The 27038-nt window shown below is 41.0% G+C and overlaps 1 long non-coding RNA gene across 1 annotated transcript; it reads left to right on the forward strand.

Moving 5' to 3' along the window:
- Window positions 1-22: 22 nt before the first annotated feature.
- On the forward strand, window positions 23-26584 carry LOC116713765 (uncharacterized). Its single transcript, XR_004337916.1, has 3 exons — window positions 23-1156; window positions 22870-22993; window positions 24712-26584. It is a non-coding gene; the product is annotated as an uncharacterized LOC116713765 (long non-coding RNA).
- The last annotated feature ends 454 nt before the right edge of the window (window positions 26585-27038 follow it).

Genomic DNA, 27038 nt, shown 5'->3' on the forward strand with positions numbered 1-27038 from the left:
ATTACTCTTCTCTTCTCTTCTTTTTTCTTTTTTTTTTTTTTTTTTTTTTTGACGGACACGCCGGGCAGCCAAAGAGCGCGCAGCAGCGAGGAGGCGCGGGGCCGGAGGGGAGAAGGAGAGCCACGCTGTTCTCGCGGCTGGAGGGAGGATGGCGCCAGAGCGCGCAGGGCAGGGATCACCGCGCAGGAGCGGCGCGTCTTCAGTGCGCCTGGAGGAAGCGCTCTGAAACGAGCCCGAGACCTGTCACTCTGAGATAGAAAAATAAAAAATAAAGTTGGTTCCTTTGCTGATTTGAAACGAAAACTCTGCACGTTTTGAATGTCAGCAAGCAAAAAAAAAAACAACAACAAATCAACACGTCTAACAATAACTAAAACATGACAAAAACAACTCTTCATGAATATCTAAAGATGAATGGTATTCAGAAGGAAGATTGTTATTTTCTCCAGGAAGTCAGACATGGATATTTTCGGTAGAAGCAGTTGCTTGAAAAGTCTCAAACTAAGTGAGTCTCCGTCGTTTAAAGTTAAAAGAAATGCTGCATGTAAAAAAGTGCTTGGGACGGGAATAAACATTCATATTTCCCTTGAATAAATATGTTTACCTATACAGATTTAGCTTTTATGTTTTTATTCTTAGGCCTCTTGTTTAAAAAGATGTGGTATGTTTTTTTTTCCTTCTTTTTTGAGGGGGTGATTACATTAAACCCATTTTAATATGTGTATTTCAACTTGATTCATTTGGGGGAGAAAACAAATACAATCTAAACGTGATTTTTTTTAAAAATAAACCGGATAGCGTTTCTTCCCCCTTTTTTTTGTAAAGCATTTGTCCCTTTTCTAAGTCTTGTCAGAGCTATTTTTTTTTGTAAGATCCGACCGCACACGACAGCACAGAAGATGGATATTTAAATTAGAGGTGAGACAGGGAGTGGAGGTGTTGCAGCCGCCGGTTCTGATGGAGAAAGCAGCTCCGCTCTGCAGCCCAGAACCCAGAACCGAGGAAGCCAGGAGGAGAATCTGAGAAAAGCCGAGAGGAGGAAAAGAAAAAAGAAAAAAAGAAAGAACGGTATCAGTCACTGGTGAGAGAAGATTTGTTTTGCTCGAAAGGCACGAGATTATAGGAAGTCAGAGAGGACCACAGGAGGGATTGCAGGGTAAGATCTCAGTTCTTCTCCAATAGAGTTATTATTAATACAAATACCTCTCCTAAAAACTACTCGTATTAATAATAACTATTATAATAATGGTAATAGATAACGATGAAGGAGCGAGTAATTTGAATGCAGAGAGAGCAGGTTAAATTTGGTATAAATAATTGATCAAAAAGAGAGAGCGGAAAAACCTGTTTACTGTGAAAAGTGTGACTCACTTATTTTAGGCTTTAAGACGCACGCGTGTCCACGCAGGCGGACGTTCAGGCGTGTTGGTGACGGCGGGGCCAAAGACTTGACCAGCTGCTAGATTTCTATCGTCTCACCGTGGGACCTCTTTATTAGAGATACTATTGTCAGCAACACTGGCGAACGGTATCACGTCACTCCACACAGTTGCTCCAAACCACACACACACACACACACCCACGCACCCGCACGTCCCCACACACCCCACACGCTGACACACACTCTTTCCTCTGCTTTTTGTTGCTCTTGATGGCCTAATGGCACTGAATTAATAGATCAACTTATAAACTGGAGATCTTCTGACACTGCTAAACACGTCTAGCTACCAAATCGTATTATTTTTCATTTTAAAAAGTAAGAAGTTTGGTGCTTGGGAATAAAAAAACAAATCAAAAAAAACATATGTTCACATTAAATATGAAGCTCTCAGAAGAAGCATTCAGTGCTAACATAAAGATTATAATTCCCCCCTCTGTTCACCTTCAAAATGACCGATTGAACAACTTATGCTGTGGTCTCTGTAATAAATCAATACAATATATACAAATATATTTTCTTTTTTTTTTGCTGTTGTTTGTTTTCCTTTTCGATGCTCACACGAGCCAAGGGGACGCTGCGTTTCATCTGAGCCGCAGCTGCTTAAAAAAGAAATTATTAGCGTAATTACGACGCGCGTTTATTACCTGTGACGAAGAGCGCTGTAAGGAGAGCCTGGTCCCTGCGTCCGCACCCGGTCTTCTCCCTCTGTTTAATAAATTGACTTGGGTTTCGCCTGAAGCGCACTTCTCGGGGTATTACGGAATTAGGCTGATTAATGGGAATCGCCAAGGGACCGTGCGTCGCATGGGAAAAGACAGTGGGGGATTGAGGGGAAAAAAAATATCACGAAAATGACTTTAATTTCTAAGTAAACTAATATATAGATGCATAAATACATACATAAATGGATAAATGGTCTTCAATAAAAATAAAAGTTTTAATTATTAATATATTATTATTATTATTATTATTATTATTATTATTATTATTATTATTATTATTATTATTATTATTATTATTATTATTTCAAGCGGTGTACGAGGACCCTGAATTGCAAATAATAGCGGCTCCGAACACTGTTTTGACAGACAAGAAATTTTAAACTGATTGCAGATATAAAAATAAGTAAATAAATAAATAAATAAATAAAAAATGATCATCCCCGCACATCTAACCGCTCTGACACGGTCCGAAACACACCAAAGGCTCTCAGTGGTGAAAGAGGTGCCGAAATTACTCTAGGAAGAGCGCTGCATGGAGAGCTGTTGAAGTGCATGTATCAGTTTTACGCTTACTGTATGAAAAGCACATTGAAATGACTAATGCGGTGTATTTTTATTATTATTATTATTATTTTACTTATTTGCATGGTTCTTCACTCAAAACTCTCCTTGTGCGCCTTTGTTTACAACTGAAGGATATGAGTCCTGGATTTTATTTAAATTTCTCAAATTATTTATTGACGTTTTGGTAAAGGACATGCTCTTCTTCAGCTGATGTGTCTTTCATCCTTTTAACATTTCTTGGATGATGTTGAAAACAACACCCAGGTCCCGTTTTAGCACCTGCTGAGGTTTGTGTTGTTGTTGTTATTTTTGGTGTTTTCCATTGTTACTTGTGATAAATAGTTGGGTTTTTTTTTTCTCTCCAACCAACTTTCTCTGTCCTGCAGAATGCTTCAGTTGTTGTACAGGTTACAACACAAAGTTTGGTTTTGATTGGTTTCTTTTTTTTTCTCTCTCTCAGATCTTTTGTGAACTGATGCATTCTCTCTGAACCACAGTGCATCTAAGAAAAGGCTAACGGTGAAGCACTACAGCATAAAGAAAGATGTCGGATATCAAACGATATAAATACAAAGTGTCTTCATTGTGTTGGTTTGTTCACAATCAGCAGTGGGTGTGAGGGGGCCGGCAGGGACCGGGGTCCCATGTCTGTCCCCTGACAGTGTTTGTAAACCCCTTGTTTCCACAGATCAGACTGATCAGAGGGCTCCGGCTCTGAAACGGTAACTATTCCAGCCGCTGATGAATGAAGATCACGTTTCTCCTAATAGCCAGCCCTTTATTTTCACAACCTCCCACCGCTCACTTCAGCCACTCTGGACCACGTCCTCCAACTAATTGAGCTGATTATTGCAAGATGTGCATGTTTGGGTGTGCACGTGTGTGTGTGTGTGTGTTGCACACAGACCAAGTGTTGATTTAAGTCCTTCAGGACTCTGATTTGAACTTTATTCTATAAAACTATCGCAACTCCCGGTTAGATTGATGATCATAAGGGAGGCAGACATGACAGAGAGAGATTAGTAAATCTAGAATCTTTGTGACAGTCCTGGTTTGGGTGGTTATCAATGAGGATCTATTCAGTAATTGTCTTGTTTACATCTATCTTGTTACACCAGAGGCCAGGTAAAGATTTCAGTAAACCATGCAGCTAAGCAAGCATGAAGGCACAGCGGACAGAGGGTAGGTAGGTGTGCCTGTGTGAGGGTTTGTTTCACGAAGGTTCTGACCAGACGGCAAGTTCATCAGATTGGGGGGTTCGGATTCCAGCTCCACTCTAAAATATACAGCCTCGCCGTTTAAAGGCAGTTAAAAGGTGAGAAAAGATCACATTCACCTGATGAGGATGATATAACAAACACAGCCACATTAAGCAGGGCTGCATCCAAGGGTCAGGGGCCATGCAGAGGTCAAGTCCAAGAAAAGGGGAATGTAAGTGTGTCCAGCTAGCATGAGGTCTGCAAAACTTTATGTACAGTTTAGCAAAAACCCGTTGGAAAAGTTGAACACAACTTTATGTTGAAAAGGGCCCCTTCATCCCTTTTCTTATTTCCTTGTATTTGCTACATAAAGCATAAACATGTTAGTTTCAAATTTCTACTCTTCTTAAAGAGTGAAGCCACCATTGACAGGACAAAACGTCATGGGCTCATCTGGCCCTGGATCCACCCACAGTGTGGATGAAATCTTAAATATTTTCATTTGTTTCCCAAATTTATGAATATTTCTGAAAACAACAACAACAACAATAACCCTTTTATTGTATTCGTGTCCATAAATGTAGGATGACATTATTCTTCCAAATTTAAGTTTGTTTTGAAATCTGGACTATGTTTATTTCATCCATGTGTTGCTGAAGGTGGTGACCGCATGTCAGGTTTTCGCACACCAATAAACTGAACCACAATAATGTCAAAAGTAGCTAGTTTTCTAAAAGCGTGATGTGGCTCTTCACCCTGGGCGTCAAGGTGTTAAGGGTGGCACGAGTGCTTAAGAAGTTTGTGTCTAAACTGATGCTAAATCAAAGTGTTATTTTAGCTAATTCTTTAAGGAATATGGACTGCATTTGATCAGCTCTGGTTGAAATTCAAAAAGGTCTAAAAAAAAGTATTTGTTTTTTTTTGGCATCAAGATAGACTTAGATTGGCAAAAAGGCTAAAAAAAACGCAATGCTTGGATGAATCAGATGTGGACTGAATGACTCTTTAAGAGTCGTCATGAATAGATTTCTACATACAATGCCTTAGAAAAAAGTTAATGTTTTGCTTTGAGGTTGGAAATAATTTCAAATTGAAGATCGTTTGTTTGGAAAGTTTCAAAGACAGGAGGCCTAAAACGATTATTCATGTCCACGAAATAACATTTCTGAATTTGATATGCCATTATAATTTGGCGTACCTGAAACACTGAAACACTTGTCAACATCAGCACTTAAGACATGCACAAGTTACTAAAAAGTGACTATTTGTGCAGATCTGAAAGACAAAATGACAAAAATAAACATACATATTACTAACCTTCAAACAAAAGCATCAGCTAGTTAAATCTGTACTCCTAGACGATACTAACAATCCAATCTTGTACTTTATTTTATGAAAAAATTGAACATGAACTGAAATGAACCAAGAACTATTTAAACAGTCAAACAGTACCAGACAAGTAATTCAAATAAAAAAAAAAACCTACATAGTTTGTGGATGCTAATTAAAATCAGAGAGTGAAATCCCACGAGAGGTTTGTCAAGCAGCGGCCAAAAAACCGTCACCATCCCACTCACCCCACTCACCCCACCGTGGAGGTGTGGACAAAACTCCCATGCCAAATGCAGATGGCCTGAACACAGCAGCAAAACGGCAACAAGTGTCTGTTTTTCTAGCAGGCTGGCCGTCATGGCTGATGAGTAGCTGTGTCTGTTTACAGGGAGCGGGGAAGGGGAAGGTGAGGGGAGTTGGGGGGGTGGAGGGGGGCTGCTGGGTGGTGAGTGAGAGCAAAAGAGAGAGCGTGGCGCTTTCGCTGCTGCCCTTAATTTATTCGATCAATCACTCCATTTGATTCTTGTTTATTTTCAGGAGTTGCACGGTCATTTCAGCTGCACACTGAGCCCTTTATGGACCGGCCAAGGCGTTTCCCCCCCTCCACCGCCGGGACTGTATACCATGCATTAGGCTATAATTTGAAAGGAAGAGTGGTTCCAGCACTTCTCAGGTATTTCACGGTTCCTAACCTTTATGGTGGAACGGCCAGAGTCCTGTCTCTCGTCAAGCTGGCAATGTGCAGACGTGTGGGGCTTCAGTCCCACTCTGATTTATATCAACGCCGTGGGTTTCCCATTAATGACTTCAAACACACATCGGTGTTGAATTACAAAATCCATAATTTGGCGAGTGGAATCGAGACAAAAGCAGGGATATTTAATGTGATTTCTTTGGTAGAAGGCCTAAAATTACAGCTATTGTGAATTCACCAACTGATTTTTGTATTTTTTATTTTTTTTGCACGTCTTTCACGGATCTAAATATTGTACAGATACACTTGTTATAGATTGCAAAGCAGTTGTTGTAGATCAGAATGCTCTGACCTGCCAACCTTAGCCGGAGGTTAGCTTGCTTTTGCTAATGTTGTTATGGCACGCAAGTAAGAAACCATCTTGGGACCAATATCCAGGATCAGATAAACTCCGACCTGCTCTGCATCAAAGTGGCACAAAGGCAGGGCTGTATAATTGGATCGTGATTACCAGCTTACATTTTAAACAGTGAACAGATTGAAGACTCAAAATTTGAGGCTTCCATGTTTTCTTTTTCTTGTTTTTTTTTTTTTTTTCAGGATGTATAAACCCAAACATGGGAGAAGAACTTTGGAAACTTGAATCCTATTGATCTCAGAATAGTTTGTTTTTACTCACAGCTCAGACCGTCCGCTCGTGCTGTCCTGCAACATTCTCTCATTTGTTTTTTTGCTCATGCAGCAGTCCGCTGGACGACGTGCGGCCAGAAATTTGTAAAAAAAAAAAAAAAATTAAAAAGCGACTGCAGTAATTAGCAACGTGCTAATGCTTGAATTTGTATCCATTCCTGTGTGCAAGCTTTTTACAACCCTTTGTGGTTTCACATGAAATACAAGACTTGACCCAGTGTCAGTGGCCATATGGGCAGTAAATGCCTCTCCGATAGAGTCAGTGGTTGTGCTGATACTGTAAAAGAGAGGCAGCCTTATGATACATCACAAGATGGTGTTTCAAGAGCAAGATGATGATGGGCTTTGGTGAGATAGATGTTCTGGTTTGGAGAGATTTTTGTTGTTGTTGTTCTCTGTGGTCTAAAGCGAATACAGAAGCAGCATTGGCCACTTTAGCATTACTGCTGGCATTAACAAACTGAAAATGATGCAAAACGATCCAAAAGAAATATCACAAAACGGCATCACAGATCAGACTGGGTATGTTTTCTAACCATAAAAGGTTGAACAACAGGACGGGCTTTTGTTTTGTCAGCAAGCAATGAGAAAATTTGTTGTTTAGTTATACTGAAATCTAAAGGTTTGCAGGGTTGCTTAAAGACTGTGGTTTTTAAACTGGTCAGAAGTACGTCAGATAGTGATCTGAGTGGGACTGAGGGGAAATGGAGGCATAAGGTGAATGCAACCAAGTTCCCAAACACCCGAGGAGCCACCCAACCTCATCGATCGCTGAGAACTCTGAGAAGAAACTTAAGCAGAAGTCCATGGCTCCTTATGCCGTTATCCTTTGACCTCTGATCTGGGGACGCTGTCCAACCAAGCTTGATTGTCATGGTTCCAATTTTGAAATGCAGTGGGTCTGGTATGCTACCATGCTAACCATAGATAGTGTTGGATTTGGTCTTTTACAAACCTAGATGGTTTATCTTTTTGCTAGATTGTGTGTTTTTATTCAGAGTAGTCAGACGTGGAAGGGGCGGAGACAGAGAGAAGACATGCAGCACACACAGAGAGGTGAGGAGTTGACCTGCACAGTTACTGTATGTCAATCATACCTGGTCTCTGTGTATGGTGTGCTTGCTCTATCACTATGCTATGCAATGCCTCAAAAAAGTTGTCATCTAAATAAATCAAACCCACAATTCAATTGCATCCTTCAACTTATTTAGAGTCAAATGAGAAGAAATCTCGTTTCTTTGTTTTAAACATATCTCAAAGACGGACAAAGTCCATTTCCTGCTGTTTTAAAGTGTCTGACAGTAAAATGGTTCTTCAAAAACTTTAGTACTTGTTCAAAAATGTGAGGACCGTAATTTTGAAGGCTTCTGCTGACTTTGTTTATATAAGTGATTAGCTGCAAAAAAAAAGAGACTCATGGCACAAAAACTGGTCATATCTTTAATTTTGGACAACATTATGACATCCAGCAGTTCAAATTTTCCTGTTTAAAATCGCGGCGTCATAAATAAAAGGCTATGTGTAGTTGTTTCGAAAACAACAGACCAAATTTTTGTTCCAGTCTGTGGATCTCATCCTCTCTGCTGTAATAATAGACTGAGTTTTTTTTTTTGTTGTTTTTTTTTTTAAACTTTGAAGTTGCTTCTTTGAAATGTCCAGATTCTTCCTCTTGGCCCCAAGTTACGCATCGATGAGTTCATCCTTTTCTTGTTGCTTTTCATTTTCGCTGCAGAGAGTCACTGTATGAAAGCAGGTTCGGCAGATTTTACACAAACTGTGCTTTGATATGTATCCAGAAACATAACTTTACAAACACATAAAGCGTTCAACGTCAACCAAAGATAGGAACAAGAAAAAGAAAATCCCCACAATACGAGATAGAGCTGCCAGAGGAATCTCTTAACACTGATAAAAGGTAAAATTAAATAAAACAAGTCTTTAGATTCTTCTTTTGTTTTAGCCTGATTTATGCTTCCAAGGAAATTCAACTTTTCCCTGTAAAATAACACTTCCCCCTCATGTCACTGGATGATTATCTGTTTCTTTAAAATTTCTATTTTGGATCAAAGTTCATATTTTCATACATGCAGAGCGACAATGACTTGAAATCTCCAGACCTCTTTTTTTTTCTTTTTACCGTGAAGTCTTTTAGAAAACTCGCTAATAACGTTCTGCTTCCAACAGACTTCCGTAACATTAAAGGAAAACATCCATCAAACCTTTTGTTGTGTTAAGCTCAGTCTTGGACATAAAACGAGACACTTTGAAGATGAAGGCGAGTGTTTACTTTGTGAATTCAAGTGTGACCCCAGGCATTTTTTTAATTTTTTTTTTTTATGTGGAAGCATTGTATTTCATAATGGCTTTTTAATTCCGCCTGCAGGATATCTTAAATGCCTGCAAACCGCCACACACTTTGTTCAGGAAACTTAACAAACCGTGCCGAGCAAGCCGCAGCCACAGAAATGTGAAAGAAACGTTTGGGAAATAGGTCCGAGAGCTACCTCTGTACGTTTTACACAGATCTTTTCAAGTTGAATCCCAAAGGTTAAAGTTACACTAGTATGAACATGTTAGTTACATCCCTCTGTATCTTAAACATTGTCACAAAATTCGGAATGTTTTGAGAATAAAGCATTTATCTATTCCAAAAATAATGAAACAACACGAGGCACAAATTGACCGTTTAAGTTCATTCAATAGAGTGGTTAGCTGATTTTTATTCTCTGTTGCCATCTGGAATAACGTAGCACATCTATATCCTCAAGATCTACACACTTAGAAAAAAAAACCCAACAGAAAATGAGCTGTGATTCTTGTAAAAATTCAAGGCAAAAAATGAAGAAATATGTCGTGTAAACTTACTTAGGTTTCTTTTATCTTGTAGATGACAGAATAAACGATAAATTATGAAGCTTTAAACCTTTTTTTTTTTCCCCTTGCTCAGTTTTCTGTTTCCATATAAATGTTCACACCTGGGAAATAATAAAAGCAAAACTGATTGTTTTATAGACTCTGTGAGAGCCTCTGAAGACACAGTGCAGGTGTTTTTGTGGCTTTTGACTGAAAATGTTTGGTGAAATAACAGGACATGAGCAGGATAGTAATGTTTTTAATGGACCTCATAGACTCATAGATTAGGGTGATAATTGCTGGGTCTATGGAAACCTCACAGAGATTTCTGATGTCAGTCCCTCGGTCCGATTTATCATTGAACAGGTTTTGCGAACGGAAGAGGACGTTTCTAGATTTGTCGATAACTTTCTTCCCTTTTAAATGAGTGAAAACCTGAGGTGGTACAAGTGAAAGAGGAATATAGCGAAACTGCAAAAGTAATTGCTTTAAAACAAAAAAGCAGATTCTTCCTACCACTAACTTAAAGAACCAGTTCCTTTTTGTGCCTGTTTGTGTAAAACTGTCCTAAAAGGTGGAGTTACAGCTAAGCTGCAGGTTTTATTGCAGCTGTTTTTTTTTGTGAACAGTAGCGAAGTGGAAGGACAGAAACACATGGGCTCCACATGTTTCACACGTTCAGATCTGAAAACGCCGGACCCCTTTACTCTGATGCCTCTAAATAATTGTCAGTTGCAATTAATTTGCGGTCCACGGATTGCTAGTTGCACGCAACTAGTTACATTGGCTCAATTACATTTACTTGAGTAACTTTCTTGAAAAAATGTACCTTTAGGAATATTTTTTACTACGCTGTACTCTCTACTTTTACCTGAGTAATATTTTGGGATTCTCTACCCACAGTAAGTAACTTCACTGAAAGAAAAACACGTTTTAACCAAACATTCTCCAGACACAGACACACACCTGCAGTTTTTGGAAAGGTTTTGCCAGCTTTATATTGAAAGGAGGTCATTTGGAAAAAAGAATTGCCTGATTTTGTTATGTTTTGTTGCTTATATTGCCATTTTCATCCTTAACATTCCAAATTTCCACTTATATTTTGGTCCGTCTGATTGATAATTTGATCAGTTACTCAGTATTTGAGTAACCTTTTTTCTTTTTTTTTACCAAATCCTTTTTTTACTCTTACTTGAGCCATCTCTTGGATGGCTACTTTTTACTTTTACTTGAGTAAAGATATGTTGAAGGTGTGCTACTCTTACTTGAATACATTTGTTGGGTACTCCGCTCACCTCTGATGCTACTGGTCCTCAAAGAAAACATCCTCAACATGCCAAATGCATGCTACAAAAGACTTGGGATGAGCGACGCACCTTCCAGCAATCTAAAAACATAGAGCTACAATATACACAACGCATATTCATGAATCAGAGTGGTCTAGTCAAACTCCAGACCCAAATCTAACAACAGGTGGTCCCTCAAAGTCTACGCCAAACATCTCATATTCTTTTTCATAAAAAAAAAATTGTTTTGAAAACTTATAATGCGCCACTTAGTGTTGACCTGTCGCGTAAAATCCAAATGAAACTTTAGAGGTTTGAACATGAGATCATGTAAAAAGTTTCAAGGACTACAAACACATGTGAGTGAGAGTGCACCTTACAGCCAAGATATGAAGCTCTAGATGAGCTGATAATGATACAGCTCAAGCGCTCTCAAAAGTCTGGAGGTCATCTCCAGTGAAGAAGTGCCTGCCGGAGGACCGGGGGGTTTAGGGGGTTGATGATGTGCTTCTGCACAAGCGAGAAAGGGGGGGAGGATTACCATCAATTGCTCCCAATTTGCAATGATACCCTCAACGGGGCCACCCACACATGTGCTGAGAGACAAGTGATAAATTGCTACATATGTCCATTCCACAGTGGCAGCTCCCGATACCGGCACACAGCTCTCAGTGAGCTCCAGTTGGCGCTGCGTTAACTGTGGGAGGCATTGAAAATGCGAGGAGCGCCGAAACGGAGCGACGGCGGCCGGAAAACAGAGAGTCCGTTTCAGGCGGGGGGCTCAAATTCTGTCAACATTTTTCGTAAACATCTGCCTGTGAATCGCCAGCTTCTCCCTGGCCAACCAAAACAGCAGAACTCTGGAAGACGCAGCCGCTTGATGAATCTAATGCGATACTCCAACGTAAACCGTGTGTTTGTTTCGCAATATTTCCTTTTGAAATCACAAAGTGTGTCTATCGGCCCGAAACGAGGGCGCCGTGTCGCGTTTTGAAACCAGATCCGTCAGGTTGGGTCTCGTATTTGGATCTGGAGCAATTAGCTCTATGCGCATCATTCCTCTGCCGAAAGAGGCGAGCAGATGGCTAATCCAAGCCTGCTATCTAATCAGAGGAGTCATTCTAATGAGAGAGTAATTTCATAAGAGGTCTTTGTCCCCCTGAATATTCAGGCAGCACCAATGGAGGGCTATTTATCATCTGTGCAGATTGAGAAGAGTCCCTAATAAACCACACATTTGTTTCCTGTCTGTGTGTGTCAGAGGAACCGCAGAATGTGACGCATATGGCGCTACAGTGGGCGTGCGTGTGTGTGTGTGTGCGTGTGGATGGAGGGGTAACTTGGAGTGTGTGTGGGTGGACAGCAGCTGCACGGCGCTTCTCTGGTGTGTGTTGTAGCCTTATAGTAGGACAAATAGACGAGGCATTAGTGTAGAATTTACACCTCCGGGGTCAGGGCAGCAAAAAGCGGCGCATGCATACGCAAGTGCAGCTGCAGGGTCAAAACGTGCGTCCCCGTCCACTCTCACAAACCGACGCAGGACTTTTAGTGCTCTCTGTAAGTCCCGTTTGCTTTATTTTCCTGGCAAAAAAAAAAAAAAAAAAAAAAAAAAGACATGATGACCCTAAAATAACATGTGGCTGTAAAAACTCAGGCCTTCTCCTTTGCACCACATGGAGACATCAACCTGTGAAAAGACGTTTTATTTACAGCACAGACAGAAGGGGCAGTGGGGGGGTGGGGGGGGGGGGGGGTGAAGGCAGGATCTTCTTTTAGCCAACTTTAAAGCACGGGGCTGTTTATCAGGATGGATCTCAGCTTCTTCTCCCCCCACCTCCCGTTTCCTTCAAGCCGCATAAAGCCGGATGCTGTGCCTCTACCTTGGGAAAGAAATGAAAATGAAAATGACACACGCTGACTTACACACTGCTGCAGATCCATGGGCTCAGCTTTGTGCCGGCGTCCACAGAGGGGGGGCAAGAAAGCGAGCGGGGGGCTTGTCGGAGCCAGAATCGTATTTACATCAGGCTGTGTGATGTTATCAATAAAAGCCAGGCGGACAGCAGCTCGCCGTAACTCACAACATGCAGGGAGCGGCGCAGCTGCTTGGGGCTTCAGCTTCCTCTGAAGCTCCAGATGAACAGGAGAGCTGCTACAATGAACATGAAAACATTAAGGAAGGCAACTGCAGATGCTTACATATGTGATACTTTCAAATAAATAAATAAAAAAGTGAACGAAGGATTCTGCAGCATTATCAAGCTTCATATTTTAGATGATGCAGACCAAACTGTAAAAGCAGTTCCAATAGGAGCTTTGATTTTTATTGATTACTCTGTTAGTTTTCCAAGTAAAAGCCTCATTGAGACAGATTTAGATTTAAAATAATTGTTATTTTCATTTCATTTCAAAGCATTTTGTTTTGTTGCAATGAGACAGGGAGCTCTCGAAAGACAATTAAGCAGTGAAAGGCGAGTTTAGACTGTGAGAGAGAAAAAAACATCTCTCAGTTCATATTTACTTTATAAAAACGCGGTGAGTTGAAACTTTTTGCACCTTTCACAATAATCAGAGCAAGAACGTTTAAAACCGTCTGATTACTGCTGAGCATGTTTTATTCATGGTTCCAGTCGTGTTTTTGACAACTTATCCTTAATGATTGAGCTCCAGGTCTTTGAGTTTGACACGCCTCCTTCCCATCACCATAATCTTTAGCTGCCTACACAAATTCTCCATCACATTCAGACAAAAAAAAAAAAAAAAAAAAGACGTGACATTAAATGATTACTTTTAACCTAAATAGCCAGTGATAAAAATAGGATTAAATGTAAATAAAAATCACATTAAAGTTAGGTCAGTGAGTTACATGCTGATTTAATTTTTCTTATTTTATTGTGATACTTTACATCTATTAAATCGTAAAGTTCTGTTCCTCAGATATTTCAGAAATGCATAAAGACTTACACAAACGATACACAGACGTCCATAAACATAAACTTAATGTTATAAATCAGCTTGTATTTCCATTTCTGCATATATTGCAGATCTGCTTTACATACTCATACAAGTTTGTCATCATACCTATTAACAATTTATTTAAAAAAAGTTTTAATGTTCCTTATGTTGCAGTAGGATAATAAGTCAATTACTGTTTTTTTATACTGAGACTTTATTAATTGAGAAAAAAAGATCCCATGTAAGGAACTACTGGCACAATTATTACTAAACCCAGCAAATCCATTAAAACAGATGTAAACAAAGAATATCTAAAGATTTTAGGCTTTCCATTTTTAAGTTACTCAGAATTTATAGAAACTGTCAAATGCTTATTTCTGTGTTTTTTTGGGGGAAAGAGGGTGTAAATGTGTCGCATCACAAAGACCATTTTAGTCATGTTCCACAAAAGTGGACAATAACTCTCACTCATCCTCCATGTACAGAGAGCTGGATGGCAAGGAAGAAAATAGATATGTTCAGATCTCAGATTCAGAAAACTGCAACAAAGAAGGACACCTGGAGGCCCGTCAAGTATCCATAGCAACCATTAGACATCTTCTACATGTCCACCGGATGATTGGAAGAAAACCTTTAAAAAGACAAAAAAAAAACACTGTACTTTGCTCAGATGAGACTAAGATAAAAAAGAAAAGAAAATCCAGTGGGAAACTAATAATTGATGTTTTCAAAATAACAAGCCACTGTGATGGTTTGGGAATGTTACAATGTATGAATACTCAGGAATACCTGGACATTGAATAAAAATGTGGTGGATCTCTTAGCAAAAATGGGTCATATTTAACAAGATACTTAATAAAACATCTGACAAAAAAATGACAGTAAATCTTCTTCCATGACCGTCTCTGTCTTCGGATCGAAATCCTGTAAAATATGTTGGAGCCGAGCAGAGAAAAGCAAATGAGAGGAGATTGTGCAAAGAGGAATGAAAGTCTGCGCCAAACTTGTGAAATGTTATGGGAGATCTAATGCTTTCTTACTGGCAAAAGGGAGATTGCACTACAAAGTATTTGTAGCAGCGGTGCCAATAACTGCGCCATCAATGATATATAAAAAACATGTTTCCCAAGATAGATTAAGTATTTTCTTCCTTCTGACTTTGAAGGCTGGATTTCTAACTGTTTCCTTTCTCTTCCATGCTAACCAAAAGAGCATTTTTGACTTAAGGCTTTTTGTTCCCCCCCCTAGCTTTACCAGAGATTGCAAGAATTGCGCCGGTCCAGTTTTTACAAATCAATTCCCTCTCGCTCTCATGGATTTCCCAACCTGCTCTCTCTCTTCTTCATCTTCTCGTATTTTCACGAAATCAGGTGTCACGTCTCATTTTGCTGCGATGCTCCACTTAATCAGCGGCCTTCTCGGTTTCACTAAAGACGCGGGGCTGACCCCGCAAACTGACCCCACCAATCACGGATCAAAGCCGCGCTGCTTTCCGCCCGGCGAGCTCAATCAGGGGACCACCCCGGAGGGCCAATCAGGTAACGTCTTGCCCTGGGCTTAGAGGAAAAATCGGGCTGCTCCTGACGCGCAACTGTCTGCCTTTGCTGCGGCTGTGTGCACGCTGAAGCCGAGCGCATTAGGCGGATCTGTTCAAGCGGATCCGGTGTTTGGATTCCAATTACATTTGTCATTAGTTATTTGGATTTCCCTAATAAGGGCTTTAAAAGACAACGTTATGCGTGGGGGGAAAAAAAAGAAAAAAAGTAGTAGAAGTAAATGCCATCAGAGGTTCATAAACTCAGTATTGGAAAGCTTTTATGGTTGCTAATACTTCAGATGAAATGACTTGGCGAGTTGGAAATGTTTTCTTACCCCTTGAACTTTTCAGTGCGTTGCCTTTATTAAAAATGCAAACATCTACAGGTTTTTTTTTTTAGTTTTCTTCCCTTTTTGCTGATTTATTTTGAGAGAGCAACAAATAGCAGTCCAGAATTGGGAAATGAAATGAAAGTAGAAATAGATTTTTTTTTTAAATTACTATTTTTATTTTTAACAAATAACATTGCTAAAGGAGTGACGTACATTTGTATTTATCTAAAAGTGGAAACCTCAGCAGAAAACCTTTGCCAATTCCTCTTTTTAAAATACCCGAAGCTCAGACCTACTGGATGGAGGCCATTTGTGAACGAAAATGCTGTAGACCCTGAACACACCATCCCTGCTAGTAAACATGGTGGCATTATGATGCGGGAATGTGTTTCTTAAGCGAGGAAAAGTCAGAGTTGATGTTGAAGACGGATAGAGCCGGATTCAGGGATCACCAACAAACAGCCAGGACTCCAAAAGAATATTCGTGTGTTAGAGCGGCCCAGTCAAAGTCCAGAGCTACTGTAAATCCAATTGAAAGTCTGCAACAACCCTTTCAAACTGATGTTCACAGATTGGAGCTGTTTGGCAAAAGAGAATGAATAAAACAAAAAACAAGTCACTCAGTAGATGGGAAAAGCCAAAGACAGTCACCAAAAACTCATAAATAAATGGATGGTAAACTTCTCAGGTTTTAAAAACAATAACAAAAAAAGGAAAATGACCTTCATACTCCCTCTACTTCTGAATGATGAGACAGTTTTTGCTCTTTCATACAGAATCCAAAAAAAGTTTGAGGTTATAATGTGACTAAACGTGAAGAGTCCAAGGGGCGCGAGTTAGCAGAGCGCTGCAAATCCAAATATATTGCTTGAGATGAACGTTCCCGAAGAAACATTTAAAGCCGAGATTCGGTAAACATTGAACATTAGGTGTGAGAGCATCCATACATGTAGATGTTTGTGTTGCTAAGAATGGAGGGCTTGTATCACTTGCCCCCATTTGAGGGGAAGTGACATGAGATACTTAAAGACCAAAATTGCTTCACTTAGCCAAACAAACTGGTTCTCCTAACACTCACACACACACACGTACACCCCCCCCATTAGACACGCATACACACACACACACCTACATGCACATCTTAAGTTCTCTAATGGCCAATAAACTCAGGATGTTCATTCCTCCTCTCAGGCTCACAAAAACCGAACAGCGAAATTATTGAGAGAAAACGGATTCCACTGTAGCTCTGCCTAATGACCACACACGCATACACACACACGCAGGGTCAGCGGAGGCTGAGGCAGATAGGATATACTTAATAACCCTAACATGGATTTTATAAGCCCTCGGTTCTCCAGAAATGACTTCAGCGGGCAGAAAAGCCAGGCCCGCTTATAAAAATACTGAGCATTCTGGAGCGAGACTTTCAAGTTTTTATTTTCTGCTTTTACTGCAACTTTTAACTGAGGACACTCTCTGGGACATGTGTCTACCAAACATTACTAGTGAGTAAGAGCACACGGATAATCAAAGTAGCATGTTGCACGGTGGGGGATAGTTCCAACACACCGGCGATGCTCCCAAGATCCTTTGCACACAGATAGCCCGCAACTTTTGCTCCTATTCGAAGACCGACATCGCTCGAAAAGATTTACTTCCTCCGCAAACCTTCCCAGCTCGCCCCGCCTGTGCGTTATTGCCCTGTCCCAGCTGCTAAATTAGCTCTCCACTTTCTTTTGGGACGTTCATCATCCATCATCTGCGACCGTCTCTGGGCGCGGGTGAGAAAGACAGACCTCTGCAGTACCTCTAATGGTTTGTTTGGGGACCAGGAGTCGTTGGCGTCAGGACCGCAGCAGCATGGCCTCTACAGTTACAGTTGAGCTCAGAAGGTGGGAGGTGGAGGGCATCAGGTTTGGGGGCCGGGAGGCGCTCTTGGAGAAGCAGATTTCACAGTATTGCCTTACCATCAGTAAATCTGGGTGCATGCTATAGTGCTGACATAAATTAGCCCGTGCGCTCAGTGCAGCCATCTAAAACCCTCACTGCTACTTTCACCTTTTCTTAAACCCGCACATTCATAGCTGCCCCCAATTCGGCCCTGCCCAGCGCCTGGCAGCAACCGCGTGATCAGAATCACAAACTTTGACGGACTTTATTGAGATTTTATGCTACAGACCCACAGAATTGTGAAGGGGGGTTGGGGGGGTGAAATCATGTGGCTTTTAAGACTTTTCTGTAAATGAGAATCTCAAAAATGTGGGGCATACATGTGAATAAGCCTCCCTGAGTGAATGCTACCGTTGCAAGCACAGCTACAGCTACAAATGATCCCAGCTTCTGACATCTAGAAGCTGAAATATTAGCCAATATTTTATTGCTAAGTAGCTCCAGCTCGAAAAAATTGGATGGAAAACATCTGTGGAACCGGCACTTTCAGTCTCAATTGTGTTTTGGTACAGGCATTTGATTTGGTCATTCTAACACAGTGCTGCGCATCCAGCCTTGGTAGCTCAGGCTGTAAGTTTAGAGTCGTCCTCCTACCTACAGGGAGAGTTTCCAGCGTAGGCAAGATTTTTGCAGCCTCTAGCGTAGCACCTCTGCAGCACATCTTGAATCGGTTCAACCCTACTCGTCGCAGTTCGGGTGGAGTAACAGCTCTAGTGGTTGGGGTTGTCATGCGGTGGGCTGCCCCAGACTTTGAAAAGTAACCCAATGTGAGCTGCACACAACACAAACAACGCAACAATGGAGGACACGTGGGAGATGTGGTAAACAACCTGCTCACGCTGTGGCTTTTTGTCCCACAAGACAAAGACAAAAAGGTTGTGGACAGAGAAGTAGAGGAGTGTGTGAGAGTCACTCTTGTGACTCCAACCCCTGACCAATCAGTGGCCACCGGCCCTCTGACTTCACCTTTTGAGCTTGACTCGACCCTAGCAAAGTAGGTTTTAAAAAGAGTAGATGGTGCAGCGTGACTTGTGGAAAATGCCAAAAGTTCAGTTTCGGTCATCAAGACCAGAGAACCTTCTTCTACTTTTGCTATGTGACCTAAATGGCTTGTTGGAAACTGTAAATAAGGCTTTTTAAAAAAAAATTGTTTAGTTTTTTGTTTTTGTTTTGGATTTAATGATGTCACTCCTTCATCAACACCCAATTTTTTCAGTGTCCCGCTGTGGCTGCTTCTATGATTTCTCATGCCGAGTTTCGGTGGACGTGTCCTGGTAGCCCCTTGATGCATTTTTTCCATCCAAACAAACCTCTGGGGCCGTCGCAGAAAAAGCTGCATTTAAATTAAATTAGACACAGGTGGACCTCATTTACTCTTCCGATGGTCTCTGAAGGCAATCGCTTTGGGTTTTATTTAGGTGTTTCAGGCTAAAAGGGGGAAGGGTGGGGAAATACGTATGCTCAAGCAATTATTATTATTATTACAATTTTTCAAAACCTCGATTGATATTCAAACTTTTTTTTTTCCCATTTCCTCAAATGCAACTCTTCCTCCCGCGATGCGGCAATACTTTGCGCTGTCGTAAAATCCCCAAGGAATCCATTAAATCTGTGGCTGGAACGCGACAAAAAGTGAAACGGTTCCGACAAAATGGCATCTGCAGCTAAAATTCATGCTGCCATCCACACAGTCAGCACACCCACAGCGTTTTGAGTGATCAGTCTCTTTTCTCTGTGGTGAATATGTTTCCCCTTCAGGGTCACCGACACCACAATGCTTGTTAAACTTTATATTCTCTGGTGGGCAGGGGGAAGAAGAAAAAAAAAGAAAAGAGAAAGGACACTCATTAACTCAGTGCTTGGTGTTTTTGCGTGTATCCACATTTAATGTGCACTTTGTTGACGTCTGAGGGGGATTTGCCCGTTCCCGCTAATTCCTTATGCGCTTTGACTCGGTCTCGGAAAGAGCTGAAAGGCATGAGTTGCTCCTCACTGTCTCATAGGATGCTTTACTTTAAACTGTCCGAGAGACTGAAAACAATTACTGGAGGCAAGGCAAATGAGTCAAACATGGAGAAAGATAAAATTTAATTGTAGCAACTACTCATAACGACTTTTGAGCTTATTAGTTGCCGGACAGATGGAGCTGTCGAGCTGAAATGCCACACATGCTCCCACCCAGAGGTTTTCAGTAACAGCAATCAGCTTAATTAGAAAAGAAGCTTTTATGGCCATTTATCTCCCTGCGCTGAGTGATGCAAAAAAAAAACCTTCAATACATAAAATCTATAAAATGCGAGAAATGTGCATTTATTTGTTCTTTTTTCAATTTTGTTTTTTTTTGTTTTTTTTGGATCCAGGCTTTCTGCGGATATCACAAATGATCCCAGAGCAATACTTTTCCTGTTTTTTAAATTTCTTTTTAGAGGTTTTCTGTTGGATGGTTATTGCTTTGACATGCCTTTTCAGTGGAGAAGATAAAACTTAACTCAAAGGATGGAGCAGGGTCGAGTCTACACGTCACAACTGAGCAAGGAAATCCTTTCTTAATTGGATCTTTAGGAACTTTTCATCACTGTCTGCCATAATCAATCAGCTGAAGCAATAAAACAACCGATGATAGCTCGGTCTCAACTACAACACAGAGAAGAAATCACCTCTGGCCAGGTGATTTCTAAAAAGCTAATGGCTGAAAACCTACTGTCCATGGAAAGCTGGGGGATGATGTATTTATCAGGGAAAATATCAAATTTCAGCTGAATTTTTTTTCCTGTCTCCTTAAAAACAACTTTGAGATAAAAAAAAATAACCAGCTCCAAATAGCATTTAAGATTTGGCAATCTTATTTTCTCCTATTCTTTTTCACTTGTTTCATATTGTTTACACAATAGACTGCATATCCTTTTGAGAATTATTTAGGTGAGATACCTGCACTGCCTACAATTCAGGATTTTTAGTGACCAATAAACATAGGAAACGAGACAACGGTGAAGAGTGTTTCATCCTACATGTAAATATTTTACATTTGTCACTCGCTATTGTCGTTAAAACAACTATAAGATGCATCAAAATCCAATTTTAAAATAACGCAGACTCTTTTGCACTCGACACGCCGAGTATAATTTTCCTGTTTACGCAAAGGATGTGGGAGATTTCTTCTTTTTTTTTTTAGCGAGTCAGCAAAAAAAAAAAAAAAAAAAAAAAAAGCTGCTACGAGCCCACTTTGACGTTTTAAAACACACACACTTTTGTTGAATCAAAGACATTTTCAGATAGCTCTGAAAGCTAATCCTGGGCACCTCAGCACATTCTGAGGCTTTTTTTTTTTTTTCCACGGGCAATCATTTTAGGTGATTTAATAAATTCCCAAGGCTCTGTGTGGAATTAGAAGAAGCTGGACTCTGGTCAGAAGAGAGCTTTTAAGGAAACCAGCAAACGCCCATGAGAGGCACAGCAGTCGATGGTAATTTGATGAACGTTTACATTTACCTGCCTCTCACCTTTTCCTGGGTATTTGCCCACGATCTAAACAGCCTTTGCTAATCGGCCCCATTTTGTTTTCATAAATACCCAGCATTGCCTTTTCTTTATTTTCCTGTCATATCTCGCACCCTTATTGTTCAAAGTGAAATATTTGGTGTTTTAGCGGGGCGAGCAAGCTGTGGTTAACTTGTGTGTGTGCGCGTGTGTGTTTGGAGATGATGTTGCAGATTGCCGTATACGGGACGCCAGAACTTGCACTTCTGGTTGGAAAAAAGGAGTCTGAATTTTCGTCAGACGTGTTGCGCAGACAGACGAGGCGAAGGGAAGGCTTTTTGAAAGCGGATTCCAAGATCAACAGAAAACTCTCTCTGTTGACCGTGTGGTTAAAAATGGGGATGGAGGGAGAGGCTGCATCTGGCACAAGGCCTCAACTGAAGGGGGAGCAAACATCCAGAGTGGCTCAGCGAAAGGCTCAAATGCTGCAGGGCCCAGCAGTGGCTTCTTCAGTTCTCAAAAAAACATCCATTTTAACCAAAATAGACCGTTAGAAGACAGTTACTACATGCAGCAATAAGGTGATAAAACGTGAGCAAACTCTTCAGTTTAAGTTCAAGAGAAAAGGTCTTCGTTTCAGTCTGAGTCAGGCCTCAATTCTTAACGTTTCCTTAGCGACAAATGTCTAGTGAACAAATAGAGAGCCGTTATCCACGAATGGAGAAAACACAGAACAGCGGTGAACATTCGCTGTTGTTTTCAGCTGAGCAAAATTACTCCAAGAGTGCATCAAAGGCTCATCTGCCCTAGAACAATGATTTAAAGAAAATTCACCTCTGACTGGCAACAAAGAAAACCAAGCGAAGGCTTTTTTCAGTGGCCTCGTCTGAGCCTGGACTAAAATCAAATCGAGACACTGTGACATGACCTAAAAAACCCACCAATGTGGCTCGATTTAAGCAAATCTGAAAAGAGGCACCAATGCAAAAGACTAATCCAGGTTTGCCAAATGCTTTTAGCAGTTGTTACAGCCAAAAGTGGCACAAGCAGTCATTTGGTGGTTCACATTCTCCACCTGAAAGCCTCATTTTGTGCCGACTCCAATAATCTTTGTAAGTTGCTAATATGTTCTGATTATCTGAAACACTTAAGGATGAAAAACAAATCCAAAAATAGAAGCAATCTGAAAGCAGGGCTACATTTTTTTCCATTCTACACTATCTGAATAACAACAATGACACTACCAAGTAATGGTTTAGCTGAAATTTGGTATAAATGAGACGATTAACTGAAGGATGTTGAAGATCTCAAATCCTATACGTCAGATCTTTTTTTTTAATTTGTGAAACAAATACCTTTCAGAAACTGTTCATCTTGTGGTTTGGTTTTACACTTTTTGTTTTTGTGGACAGAAAACTTGTAAAAAGTCTGGCTTTTTTGGTGGAAAAGTGCAAATAACATTAATGAACATTAATGGTGGGATAAAGGTTGAACAGGTGTGTCTTCATGCATTTTTTAAATTTTGATAATTAAAAAAAAAATCACCAATGTTTCACTGTTGCTGCCTCTCAGTAGGAGTTGAATTTAATCCCAGGTCAAGAGGTCACTGTGAGTGTGTTTGCGTGTGTGTGTGTGTGTGTGTGTGCGGTTAGTGCAAGAACATTTGGGGGGTTTTGATTGCCACTTCTGTTTTTTGTTTCATACTGTCTGAACCTCTTTCCAAAGAATTATGTCTGTATCCATCACGGCGTGTGAACATGCAAATGATGCTGCTGGTTTTGCATGAGCTGAACCCTTGACTGCGACAATGTGTTTTTCTGTCTGGCTGTGTGCGTAGAGATGAATGGATGAAGGCAGAGGAAACGGGCCGGGATGGCAGGGAAAAGACAGGGAGACGGAGTCGTGTTTATCAGCCTGGAGGAGGACGATACTGAGAAGCATGGAGGCGTATCATGAACAAGGTCAGAAAGACATTGCTCTGCAAAACAGGAAATGATACGGGATATGTCCTCTCTTGCTCTCCCTGCCTGTGCGCTCCGGCGCTCGCCTGTAAGTGACAGCGCTGCAGAGGGAAGTTGACATTGCCGAGGTATAAATTTCAGCCATCCGTGTTCTGCGGAAATCAAGAAATCGAGGCTGTCTGTCTGGATCAGGGGCCGGGCCCATGACCCTTGAGTGACCCTTCTAGAGCAGACAGCCAGAACCTAATGGTCAGTCAAATTCATTTTATTGAAAAGAATATGATTAGCGTTTTTCACAACTGTTCACGGATTGTTAGTTTTAAATCCACGCTCTTTGTCTGCCAGTTGGTTAATGACGTGGATCGTGTTTCAAAAATATCAGTCCCTGTTAAATTCTTCAACATTTGTTTACCTCAGAACCACAAACTTTTATGTGTTTTATTGGGGTTTCGTGTAACAGAGCAACACAAAGCCATGCATCACTTTCCAAGTCTTTCCACTGGTCCGCAGTTGGATTTCAGGACTGGACTTTGAATTGTTTTGTTCTAACATGAACATACTTCAACCTGAACCTTTTCCGTTGCATCTCTGGTTGTTTGCTTACGGTCGTTGTCCTGCAGGAACCTCAACTCTTTTCAGCCTCTAACGGGCTTTCTTCCAGGTTTACCAAGTACTTTACACCATCCATCTTTCCATCCACACCAACCAGTCACTGATGGCAAAAACCATCCCAAAGTCACAGTGTTTCACAATGGTCGTGGCTTCTTAAGGGTAATTTTCTGTGTCAGGTTCCTTGCATCGATGTTGCAGGCTGGCCAAAAAGTACGTTGTTCGTCTTTCATCTGACCAGAGCAGCATCTTCTCTGACCCCCTCACGGCCCGTGTTACCAACAAACAGGACTTCCTGCCACTCTTCCATAAAGGAACATTTGATCCTTGTCATGTTAGCAGATTCTCCCATCATTTTTGGAAGTTTATGAGAAAAATAAAACTATTGAAAACAGATAGATTTCCTGATGCAGATCAGAATGGCAATAAAACGCACTCCAGTTTGTGGTTGCAATGAAACAGAATGGGTAAGAATACAACCTGGTGTGAAAAAGGACATACTACCTTGTTATTATTTTAGCATCAGTGTGTAGTTGCAATTCTGCAGGGGGGGAAAAAAAAAGTCAGATTACATATCAATAACTGATTCCCAGGGAGGTAACAATGGCCGCCTGTTTCAACAAAGAAATGGACGCATCAAACATGATACAACCTCCGACAAGATAAGGACATGAAAACGTGCAGCTTTCCTCAAGCAGAATGAGATCTTAATCTGAAAAGAACAAAACAAACAAAAAAAAAACCTAGATGCTGTTACACACCTGGGTACACATCAGTATAGATATGTATGTTAACAGTCACATTGGGTAGCAGGTTATAGGATACGAGTTGTGGAGTAAAATGAGCCCTCTCTGTAATCAAAAGAAGTCGGGTGTGACAATAAAGAACGTTTAGAAATAACCGGTTCGTTGGAATGAGGAAGAGAAAGAGAGAAAAATAAAAGACACAGAGTTGTGTTTTACCAGAAGAATGTTTCTAGTTTGAGTAAAACCAGAGCATCAGAGGAGCAGCTGGCTTTGCAAAGTGTTAACATCTCATTACTGATCATCCTTTGTCTTTCTCTTTTCTCCCCCATTCCTTTTGTCCCCTTTTCTCTCCTGATGCTGCAGGTTGCACAGTTTGTGGGTCTCTCGGTCAACATCCATTAGACGAAACGGAGAGAAGCTGTGCGCCGGCAAAACCAGGGCAGCACATATTCCCTTTCCAAAACCCACAGAAACATCAGTCTGGAATCAATCTGCTATCACAGCGAGAGCACACACGTTTTAATCTTTAACCCCCGGTGAGACCCGAGTCCGGGCTATTTTTCATATCTGTGAGTCAGCGTGTCGTAATGCTGTGTCAGATTTGGAGTATGGCCCTCTGTCATGTCTCCGAGTTCACCTGCACCTAAAGCTCTTTACCAGAGCACTGGGAATTAACGGCTGCCATAAATAGTGAGCAGAGTGTGTGCAGAGAGCTGCAGAAAAGCACCGGGCAAGGATATATCTGACAGGAAAGGAGCAAATCTTCTCCCCATGCTACCTGCTGTAAAAAAAAGTCACATTTCAGGGCTTCACATCAGAGAGCAGTTAGATTTTTCTTTTCTTTTTTTTTTTGTTTCTCTATAGGAGCAGGGAGACAGCATGCGAGTTGTTTTTAGAAGACTTAGCTTGATTTTTCAAGCGTTAACTTGAAGATAGATTATTCACCTTTTCTTTTCCAATCATGCGTTACATTTAGATATCTAGAGGTGACGAAGACGACTTGCTAAAGTTCAAACTGTGCAAGAAAGAAAGCCTCTGACCTGCTGCCTTCCTGGCATATGTTTCTATTGGCTTGATGGCAGAGTGTCTGCTGCTTGACAGCTACATATAGGAACAGTTACGGCCAGAGCTGGAAATCAACTTTGACGTCTTCAAATGTCCTCAAAAAGCGCCACGGCCTGCTCTTTAGGATGTTCAGTTCTTTGTATTTGACAAAATGTAACGTTTATTGCTTGTTTCATGATTGGTTTCTACGGTATAAATCCCTTTGAAATGCCTTGTTGATGAAATGTGCTGTACAAATAAACTTCACTTGACATTCATTTACTTAGTAAACCCCCGTCCTACTGGTAAACCTTTCTTATCGTCTCATGATCACATCTGTACACTTACTGAATTGGCTTATGTGTGCATGTGTTGATGTGTGTGTGTGTTACACAGGAGCTGTACTACAATGGTCAATGCGATAACATTTGGTGGACCACCTGTCGGGAAGCTCAGTTTGCTCAGTACAAAGTCTCATCTAACCAATCACTGTCTGTGTGTGCGAATGGTTTGCGTGTGTGTGTGAGGGCGTGCGCGTGGTAGGGGTTTACCTGAACGGCTGAGGTGGAGAAGTATTTGATTACTGATAATGTTACAGGGCAAGAACCATATGAGGAAGAACAGCAAAACAACCCCAACGGAGACGTTATATCAGTAAAAGTTGATCAAAGAGACATGCGTGTGCGCGCTCATCATCTGCTGGCAAATGGGTCCTCAGCTTTCCGACTGTTACGCCACAGAGGAAACTATAGTTCAAAGAGACAGGCTTACAAATGTCCATCTTAACTGCTGTCCATTAAAATGTCTCTAAACGGGGCCTATGACAGGAACACACATCCCCATTTCACCTTCACTTATCATTAGTCCAGCGCCAAAGGCAAAAGGTCAGCGTTGGAGCAGACATTAACAAGTTCAACAAACAGCCCATTGCCTGATAACTCGCAGCGGAGAGGTGTCTACATCATTAGCCCCAACTTGCGGCTAATTGCAACTTGCAGGGTGAGTCATGCATGTGTACCGAGGGTCGCTGATGAGACGGAGAGAAACAACAATTCACGTGTTCTGCATTTCTATTTCAAATTCCACGCTTCTTCTACGCCCCAAAGTCCCGGGTCTCCAACTGTTTTAAGACACTCTGAACATTTCAGTGTGAGAACATTTACCTCATTTGCTTTCATAGTTTGGGACATGCAAGACCTTTATTTTATTTGCAAAAATGAAAAGAGAGAAATAGTCCCATTTTAATTGTGCATTTATTTATGATTTCTACTGACAAAACTAAAGCAGTAAATAGCTATAGCTATACAAATATGTAAAGATCCTATGCAGTGTTGCAATGTACTGTACATGACTGATTAAATATGGATTACAACTGCAGTACTTCACAAAAATTAAATTTAACAAATGCACAAAAGCCAGTTTTGCACGAGATCGATGATGTCAGAAAGAGGCAAACAAATCCTGCCGATCAGCTGGCAGTAAATATCTGAGTCACTATTGTCTGGTTCATGAGGTTTTTGGTTCCTTACATGTTTTTTGTGATGTTCTGGTTCCCTTGTTGATGCACTTGTTTCTACAGGTCTGCCATTGGCCAGGCTGGGGTTTGGCTGTGGAAATTACTCAGCTTTCCCAAAGATGTGCTTAAT

This window comes from Xiphophorus hellerii, chromosome 22 (assembly GCF_003331165.1).
Source record: "Xiphophorus hellerii strain 12219 chromosome 22, Xiphophorus_hellerii-4.1, whole genome shotgun sequence".
Classification (NCBI taxonomy): domain Eukaryota; kingdom Metazoa; phylum Chordata; class Actinopteri; order Cyprinodontiformes; family Poeciliidae; genus Xiphophorus; species Xiphophorus hellerii.